At 35.1% G+C, this 10,307-nt stretch overlaps 1 long non-coding RNA gene across 1 annotated transcript; it reads right to left on the bottom strand.

Moving 5' to 3' along the window:
* Positions 1–4,385: 4,385 nt before the first annotated feature.
* On the bottom strand, positions 4,386–6,951 carry LOC114144206 (uncharacterized). Its single transcript, XR_003595438.1, has 3 exons — positions 6,914–6,951; positions 5,413–5,518; positions 4,386–4,544 (listed from the first exon to the last, which is right to left on the bottom strand). It is a non-coding gene; the product is annotated as an uncharacterized LOC114144206 (long non-coding RNA).
* Between the last annotated feature and the right edge of the window lie 3,356 nt (positions 6,952–10,307).

A 10,307-nucleotide genomic window follows, 5' to 3' on the forward strand; every position in this document is an offset into this window, starting at 1 on the left:
GTACTTTTGAAGGCAACTGGTTTAACGTGATATTATTTATTGGCATCAGAGTAAAGGGGGCCTTAACACAAATGCATATCACACTTTTCAGGTTTTTATTTGTAAAAAAAATAAAAATGCTGGACAACATTTCAGTTTCATTCCATCGTACCATAAAATCCCAACAAAGCACATTTCTCCAGTGCAGTTTGGCAGTTTCGCACATGACTTTATGTGTAAGACGCGCATCCATCTAGAGGTCAAACTTGTTCTCTGTGTCTTTGGAGCAGAAAGCGGCGTCAGCCCTGGAGAATGCGGAGGAACCGGTTTGTTCTCGGTTCTTCTCAGAGCCGGGAACCATCAAGGAAATAAAGTCAAGGTGTCTCGTGGTCGATATTTCCATCAGATACAGAGAGGGCGGATCTTTGAACGATTCTCGACGATGAGACGCGTATTAACGGACTCAGACAGGTGTGAAGGCTGATCTCAGGAGGATCGAAGCCGACCGGACTGAGGTGAGTCGGTTTCATTCTGTAACAAGTTGCTTTGTTTAATCAAAGGCTGCGGCTATTCCTGTGTTTGGACGGTAAATTGAGTCTTACATTGAAAGTCGTCTCACTCTGTCGCAAGCTTTGAATATTTACTTCATGTATCTTTATGTAAAATCCAAAAAGGTTGTTTGATTTTTTTTTTCTTGTAACATTCTCGATTTCAGTTCAAATAAATACAGTACAGACCAAAAGTTTGGACACACCTTTCTAATTCAATGGGTTTTCTTTTTTTTCATGACTATTTATAAGGCAAGAAATCCCACTTATTAACCTGACAGGGCAGGTTGACCTATGAAGTGAAAACCATTTCAGGTGACGACCTCTTGAAGCTCATCAAGAAAATGCAGAGTGTGTGCAAAGCAGTAATCACAGCAAAAGGTTGCTACTTTGAAGAAACTAGAATATAAGGGGTATTTTCAGTTGTTTGACACTTTTTTGTTTAGTGCATATATCCACATGTGTTATTCATAGTTTTGATGCCTTCTGTGTGAATCTACAATGTCAATAGTCATGAAAATAAAGGAAACTCATTGAATTAAAAGGTGTGTCCAAACTTTTGGTCTGTACTGTATGTTATTAGGCCGGTGTTATGCCCAGAAATGCATGCCTGCCGAGAATTGCATCCCCTGTCGCGGGAGCGCGCATCGCTCTAAACTCTCGCATTTTAATGAGGAAACGGACTGAAATATGACCGAAGACGAAACTTTTAAAGATATTCGTAACAATATCACGTTTCTTAAACATGTCAGCCTTAAAACGGTGGGTTTTATATCGCAGATTAATTGAAATAAATACGGTTTTTACACATTTATTGAGACAAATGAGTCGAACGTTTTTCAGTCCGTGTCTGAAGAAAATGCTCTCCGCATTTGGTTTGAAATTTCCCGATTTTTCTTTTAACATCATATTAGCTTAAAGTATTACAAAACAGAGGCCCATTATGTAGAACATTTTATATCATGCTTAACTGTCTAGCATATTAATGTAGAGGGGATGCATTTTAATGACTGAGCCTGCCAATATTTGTATCCCCTGTCTATTGTTGATATGAAACGTATAGCAGTTGCACAGAGAATAAGTGTCATTACGTAGAAAAGGTGAAGTCCCTCTTAACTCTTCATTTCTTCAAGTTAGCAGAGGGATGCATTTTCTGGCATAGCAAATTATTACCTTGCCAATACATGTAGGCCTTATATATTTTCCACAAATATAATTCTACTGATACAAAATGTATACCAGCAGTTCATAAAACAAGTGTGATTGTATAGAAAAAGTAATTTCACTCTTGACTCTTTATTTCTCCATGTAAGCAGGGGATGCATGTACAGCAAAGCCTATTATTAGGCTGCCAAAATATGCATGGCCTCTCCATGTTCTTCAAATATTATCCTATCGATATAAAACCCATACCAGTAATTCATAGAACATCTCTGATTATGTAGAAAAGGTGAAATCCCTCTTTAATTCTTTATTTCTCCATGTTACCAGGGGAAGCATTTTTTTGGCAATATGGATGTCGAGCCTGCCAAAATATGCATGCCCTACCTATTTTCCTCAAATTTTATCCTATTGCTATGAAATTCATACCAGCAGTTCATACAACTACTCTGATTATGTAGAAAAAGTTATTTCACTCTAAACTCTTTATTTATCCAAGTTAACAGGGGATGCATTTTGTGGCAATATGGATGTTGAGCCTGCCAAAATATGCATGCCCTATCTATTTTCCTCAAATATTATCTTATTGATTTAAAACTTATATCAGCAGTTCATATAACAAGTGTGATTTTGTAGAAAAAGTTATTTCACTCTAAACTCTTTATTTCTCCAAGTTAGCAGGGGATGCATTTTTTGGCAATATGGATGTCGACCCTGCCAAAATATGCATGCCCTACCTATTTTCCTCAAATTTTATCCTATTGCTATGAAATTCATACCAGAAGTTCATACAACTACTCTTATTATGTAGAAAAAGCTATTTCACTCTAAACTCTTTATTTATCCAAGTTAGCAGGGGATGCATTTTTTGGCAAAGCCTATTATTAGCCTGCCAATATCTGCATGCCCCTTCTATTTTCCTCAAATATTATCCTATTGATATGAAACTAATATCACTAGTTAAGGGAACAAATGTGATTATGTAGAAAAAGTTATTCCACTCATAACTCTGTATTTCTCTATTTTAGCAGGGGATGCATTTTACGGCAAGGCCTATCATTAGCCTGCCAAAATATGCATACCCCCTCTATTTTTCTCAAATATTATCCTATTGATATGAAACTTATACCAGCAGTTCATAGAACAAGTGTGATTATGTAGAAAAAGTTATTCCACTCATAACTCTGTATTTCTCCATTTTAGCAGGGGATGCATTTTTTGGCAGAGCCTATCATTAGCCTGCCAAAATATGCATGCCCCCTCTATTTTCCTCAAATATTATCCTATTGATATGAAACTAATATCACTAGTTAAGGGAACAAATGTGATTATGTAGAAAAAGTTATTCCACTCATAACTCTGTATTTCTCTATTTTAGCAGGGGATGCATTTTACGGCAAGGCCTATCATTAGCCTGCCAAAATATGCATGCCCCCTCTATTTTTCTCAAATATTATCCTATTGATATGAAACTTATACCAGCAGTTCATAGAACAAGTGTGATTATGTAGAAAAAGTTATTCCACTCTTAACTCTTTATTTCTCCATTTTAGCAGGGGATGCATTTTACGGCAAGGCCTATCATTAACCTGCCAAAATATGCATGCCCCCTCTATTTTTCTCAAATATTATCCTACTGATATGAAACTTATACCAACAATTCATAGAACAAGTGTGATTATGTAGAAAAAGTTATTCCACTCTTAACTCTTTATTTCTCCATTTTAGCAGGGGATGCATTTTACGGCAAGGCCTATCATTAGCCTGCCAAAATATGCATGCCCCCTCTATTTTCCTCAAATGTCATCCTATTGATATGACATTCATACCAGTAGCTAAGAGGATAAGTGTAATTATGTAGAAAAGGTAAAATCCCTCTTGACTCTTTATTTTTTCAAGCTAGGAGGGGGATGCATTTTTTGGCAATATCGAATTTGAGCCTGCCGATATTTGCATGCCATACCTATTTTCCCCAAATATCATCCTATTGATATAAAACTCATACCAGCAGTTAAGGGAACAAATGTGATTATGTAGAAAATGTTATTTCTTTATTATCGCTATTGCAAGGATACTGAAGGAAATAAATCTAACAATGCATCTTTGCTAAATGTAAAGCATACACAAACCATTTTTATTTTGGTTTAACATAAAAATTAAATCACTTTTTTTCATTAATTTCAACAAAAGAATATTCATAACAAAAATTTTTGGAAAACCAATTAAGTCAACAAAAATTATGTCACATGTTTAAACTGAAAATCCACTGAACTGCAGTCATTAACGAATTAGATTGGTACAAACATAAAATCTATAAACACATTGCACAGCAGTAGTCTGTGTCGGTTTGTGGGACCTTAATGCAGCCTTGATGGTACCATCAGTTGCATCTGTCACATGTGATCTGTAAATAAATAATACAAAATGGTCAAATAACAACATAAAGAATGTTTTTTTTAGTTCCTTATCTGTTTACTGAAGGTGATTTTGGGTTTTGCCAACATAAAGCTTCTTCTTAATTATCAATATATGATTGGTAGAACTTTATTTGAGGAGATGACAGCATGTTCCTGACATGTATGGAGGTAAAAAAAATTCTAGGACCACAAGCAACTGTGTTTAATGTTTTACGACTGTACTTAAAAAAAAAAACTTAAGCTACTTCCCACTTACCTGCCTTGGGTGTTTATTTATTTCATTATGATTTATTTTTGTATATCTACATACTTTGCAACTATTTTAAGGATGGTATATGGTTTGCTTGAATTGATTTTTCACTGCATTACATTGTTGTCTTACCCACATGTGATCTTCTGTGTCCTCACTGCCACAGTGTCTGCAGAGTCTCCACTGACTCTACAGAAAAACAAACCGCATCTTTAAATCAATGTTATAAAATAATCTTAATGGTATTTTTTTTTCTTTTAAATAATTCCATTTGTTAGTGTTCTTTTGAAAGTGGAACAATAATCCTCTGTGTAGATCTCAGTCGTCTAATCATCCCTTTTTGATAATGTCTGGTCTCATAAACAAATACAAGTAATAGAAACTGTACATCATATTGGCATATTAGGCAGGCGCACATGGTGTCTGTCTATTCATGAATTGAAACACACATGTATTTAAGGTATTTCTGGGATTTATGGTAAAAGAAAGCATCACTTAGTGTTTACCTTTTTATAATTTTCTCCAACTTAAGCCACTGAAAGTATAAAAATGGCATTCAGAAAATTTTAATATGTCTACATATATATGTGTATACATCTTGTGAAATTTGTCATTTTGTAAATGTTAATTTTATGAAAATACAGTAATGAATATAATGGTTCACATAATACATCTCATTCCAGTTTTGTACTTTCACAAACTGCAAGTCCTTTTGCTTATTAAGTTACATTAAAGCTACTCAAGAAAAGTGTAATTGTATCCTAGAACAATTTTAAGTTTGTTGATTATGTTTTTTGCCTCAACAGTTATTGGGCTGTTATGTGTAATTTATTTATTAGAGATCAAGGCCAGGTGTATTGAAATGTTCTTCACTAATTGAATTTGACATAAACACTGACATGATTGTACTTCACACATCTGCAAAGTTCAATATTTTAATATTTCTAATTAGATAAAATAGCTGACCTAACACAATTTTTTTGTGCGTGCATGATTTTACACACAACATAGTATCCCACCCACATAGGAACTGAATAAAAAATATGTCAAAAGACACCTGATTCTGAGAGAAGTGTGGAAGACATGTTGAGTCTCATGGTATTAACAGCTTCTGCTGCTGATGGAAAGTTCAGGTCCTTGTTTTCCAGTATGCACTCTGCAAACTGTAAAGGCAAATATATTTTTTTCAAAAAAGAAAGAAGAGTAACAGCGGACTCATTACAAAGACAAAATATTTGTCAAAGTATTAGATTGTCATATAGAGGTCATGACATTTATGAATAATTTAACATTTTTGCTATACTTATTTCAGACTCTTTCCATTGTCATTAAAATAAATCAACCATGTAATAAAGCAATATAATTCATAAACTACATTATATTTCAGGCAGAAATGCAGTTTAAGTTGTTAAGCCAAAGCTGTTCATCATCTTAAAAGTTCTACTCCTACAAAATAGCATTAGATTAATGGCAATGTGATTATTAGAAAACCACTTTCATATTAATCTTTTTTTCACAACATCAAAAACGTAAACAAGCATGTATACCAATATATTGATATATAATTCTATCTATCTTCAGACATAGATAGATATACATGTATGTGGAAAGAGACAGAACAGTACACATAAATTGATTTGTAAACAGACAATGTTCTACATTACATAAGAAATATAAGTAATCATAGTCAAGTATATACAGTACAGACCAAAAGTTTGGACACACAGTTGTGTCCAAACTTTTGGTCTGTACTGTATATATATATATATATATATATACTGTATATAAAAACATAAAACCACGGCTGCCCAAATCACGGCAGAATTAAATGTGCACCTCAACTCTCCTGTTTCCACCAAAACTGTCCGTCGGGAGCTCCACAGGGTCAATATACACGGCCGGGCTGCTATAGCCAAACCTTTGGTCACTCGTGCCAATGCCAAACGTCGGTTTCAATGGTGCAAGGAGCGCAAATCTTGGGCTGTGGACAATATGAAACATGTATTGTTCTCTGATGAGTCCACCTTTACTGTTTTCCCCACATCCGGGAGAGTTACAGTGTGGAGAAGCCCCAAAGAAGCGTACCACCCAGACTGTTGCATGCCCAGAGTGAAGCATGGGGGTGGATCAGTGATGGTTTGGGCTGCCATATCATGGCATTCCCTTGGCCCCATACTTGTGCTAGATGGGCGCGTCACTGCCAAGGACTACCGAACCATTCTGGAGGACCATGTGCATCCATGTATATATATACACTGCTCAAAGAAATAAAGGGAACACTCAAATAACACATCCTAGATCTGAATGAAAGAAATATTCTCATTGAATACTTTGTTCTGTACAAAGTTCCATTTGCACAACAGCAGGTGAAATTGATTGTCAATCAGTGTTGCTTCCTAAGTGGACAGTTTGATTTCACAGAAGTTTGATTTACTTGGAGTTATATTGTGTTGTTTAAGTGTTCCCTTTATTTTTGAGCAGTATATATATACTGGTATATATATATATATATATATATATATATATATATATATATATATATATTAAACAGCACTTACTTTAAGCGCAAACACACCACATGAAACCACATCTTGCTGGATGGCATGTTATACTGTTTCACATTTCCACATTGACACTTTCATCCCTTTGCTTCTCATAAATGTCCTTGTTGAGAGGATAAAATGTTAAATTAACATTCTAGTTATCCAATTATGACATTTTTTATTATAATAAACAATAATTGTTCTTGTTTTTCTCACCTTGTTACTTCCAAGCACCTCTTCACATCTTTTTGGGACTCTCCAAGTGAGTTAAGGAAACCTATTGTTATGAATATTCTTTTGTTGAAATTAATGAAAAAAAGTGATTTAATTTTTATGTTAAACCAAAATAAAAATTGTTTGTGCATGCTTTACATTTAGCAAAGATGCATTGTCAGATTTATTTCCTTCAGTATCCTTGCAATAGCGATAATAAAGAAATAACATTTTCTACATAATCACATTTGTTCCCTTAACTGCTGGTATGAGTTTTATATCAATAGGATGATATTTGGGGAAAATAGGTATGGCATGCAAATATCGGCAGGCTCAAATTCGATATTGCCAAAAAATGCATCCCCCTCCTAGCTTGAAAAAATAAAGAGTCAAGAGGGATTTTACCTTTTCTACATAATTACACTTATCCTCTTAGCTACTGGTATGAATGTCATATCAATAGGATGACATTTGAGGAAAATAGAGGGGGCATGCATATTTTGGCAGGCTAATGATAGGCCTTGCCGTAAAATGCATCCCCTGCTAAAATGGAGAAATACAGAGTTATGAGTGGAATAACTTTTTCTACATAATCACATTTGTTCCCTTAACTAGTGATATTAGTTTCATATCAATAGGATAATATTTGAGGAAAATAGAGGGGGCATGCATATTTTGGCAGGCTAATGATAGGCTCTGCCAAAAAATGCATCCCCTGCTAAAGTGGAGAAATACAGAGTTATGAGTGGAATAACTTTTTCTACATAATCACACTTGTTCTATGAACTGCTGGTATAAGTTTCATATCAATAGGATAATATTTGAGGAAAATAGAGGGGGCATGCATATTTTGGCAGGCTAATGATAGGCCTTGCCGTAAAATGCATCCCCTGCTAAAATGGAGAAATACAGAGTTATGAGTGGAATAACTTTTTCTACATAATCACATTTGTTCCCTTAACTAGTGATATTAGTTTCATATCAATAGGATAATATTTGAGGAAAATAGAGGGGGCATGCATATTTTGGCAGGCTAATGATAGGCTCTGCCAAAAAATGCATCCCCTGCTAAAGTGGAGAAATACAGAGTTATGAGTGGAATAACTTTTTCTACATAATCACACTTGTTCTATGAACTGCTGGTATAAGTTTCATATCAATACGATAATATTTGAGGAAAATAGAGGGGGCATGCATATTTTGGCAGGCTAATGATAGGCCTTGCCGTAAAATGCATCCCCTGCTAAAATAGAGAAATACAGAGTTATGAGTGGAATAACTTTTTCTACATAATCACATTTGTTCCCTTAGCTAGTGATATTAGTTTCATATCAATAGGATAATATTTGAGGAAAATAGAGGGGGCATGCATATTTTGGCAGGCTAATGATAGGCTCTGCCAAAAAATGCATCCCCTGCTAAAATGGAGAAATACAGAGTTTAGAGTGGAATAACTTTTTCTACATAATCACACGTGTTCTATGAACTGTTGGTATAAGTTTCATATCAATATTATAATGTTTGAGGAAAATAGAGGGGGCATGCATATTTTGGCAGGCTAATAATAGGCTTTGCCGTAAAATGCATCCCCTGCTAAAATGGAGAAATACAGAGTTAAGAGGGATTTGACCTTTTCTACGTAATGACACTTGTTCTCTGAGCTACTTCTGTAAAGTTTCATATCAACAGGACAATAGACAGGGGATACAAATATTGGCAGGCTCAGAAATTAAAATCATCCCCCCTACATTAATAGACTAGACAGTAAAGGGTGATATAAAATATTCTACACAACGGGCCTCTGTTTTGTAATGCTTTAAGCCATTGTGTCAAAAGAAAAATCGGGGAATTTCAAGCCATCTGCGGAGAACATTTTCATCAGACGCTGACTGAAAAACGTTCGACTCAGATGTTTCAATAAAGCTATAAAAACCGTATTTATTTCAATTAATCTGCGAAATAAAACCCACCGTTTTATGTCTTACATGATTAAGAAACGTGATAATGTTACGAATATCTTCAAAAATGTCCTCTTCGGTCATATTTCAGTCCGTTTTCTCATCAATATACGAGAGTTTAGAGCGATGCGCGCTCCCGCGACAGGGGATGCAATTCTCGGCAGGCATGCATTTCTGGGCATAACACCTGTAAAGAAACCAGCCCTTCATCCTACTCTGTTGGCTTCTTACAAAAGTTCACTATCGCTTCCTGGAGGCGTGGTCTCAGTTGAGGTTTTGAATTTGACCCAATCGCTAATCGTTTGGTCGTGACGATTAGCGATTTGACGCTATTGAGCTATAACCGAAAATTTACTCCCAAAGAAATATCTAATAATCGTCTTTAAAGAACGATTTTTACCGCACCAAGATATTCTGGTGGGAAATGTCACACCAGAGGAATATTTAGCTGATTTTTAACATCTAAATAAATAAATAATCTGAATATTACTTTAACCAAAACGGATGTTTTATTTGATCTCGTTGAAACAGAATTTGTATATGGTGCTAACTTTATTTATTTTTTTTAGCGTGAATATATTCATACCTCCAAACATTTTCAACAAAAGCATATTTTCCAGATTACATTTTCTAATATTTATATAGAATCCTTAAAACTAAATTCAAACCTATAACTACTCAAATCATACCTGCAACCGATTTGATTTTTAACATTAGAAACTATTTGCTCTGTAATTGTTAGCTGCATTTGTGTTTATAACTGTTGACGTTCTGTTTAGTCTATGCCGACGTCATCGTTCACAACGTTTTCTATTCGCTGATTGGCTCGTTGAAATTCTTTTGGCGGGAATCCGAGCGAACGAAAGTCCAGTCCGAGACGTGAAGAGAGATTATAATTGGCCAAGCTGATATATCCCCATGATATGTTTATTTCATTGCGTTTGTTTGTTTTTTTTTTATTTAAATTATATCCAACTTACCTGTGATTTTTTTATTTTTCATTTCACAGATATGGGCGACTCCTCCCTGACAAAAATCTTCTTTTGGAAAAAGAAAAAGAAGTCGCCCTTTAGCAACGCCTTCAAGGACCTGAAGAAGGCGCTGCCGAAGAAGAAAAGGAAGAAAAGCAAAAAGAAAAGCATCCTGAAACAACTTCACCTGGAGAACTTGAAGAAGGACAAGAAGCCCAAGAAGAAGTTCGCCTCGATACCTTTGACACGAGACAAGAAGGCGCCCAA

The sequence above is a fragment of the Xiphophorus couchianus genome, chromosome 5 (assembly GCF_001444195.1).
Source record: "Xiphophorus couchianus chromosome 5, X_couchianus-1.0, whole genome shotgun sequence".
In the NCBI taxonomy this organism is placed as follows: Eukaryota; Metazoa; Chordata; class Actinopteri; order Cyprinodontiformes; family Poeciliidae; genus Xiphophorus; species Xiphophorus couchianus.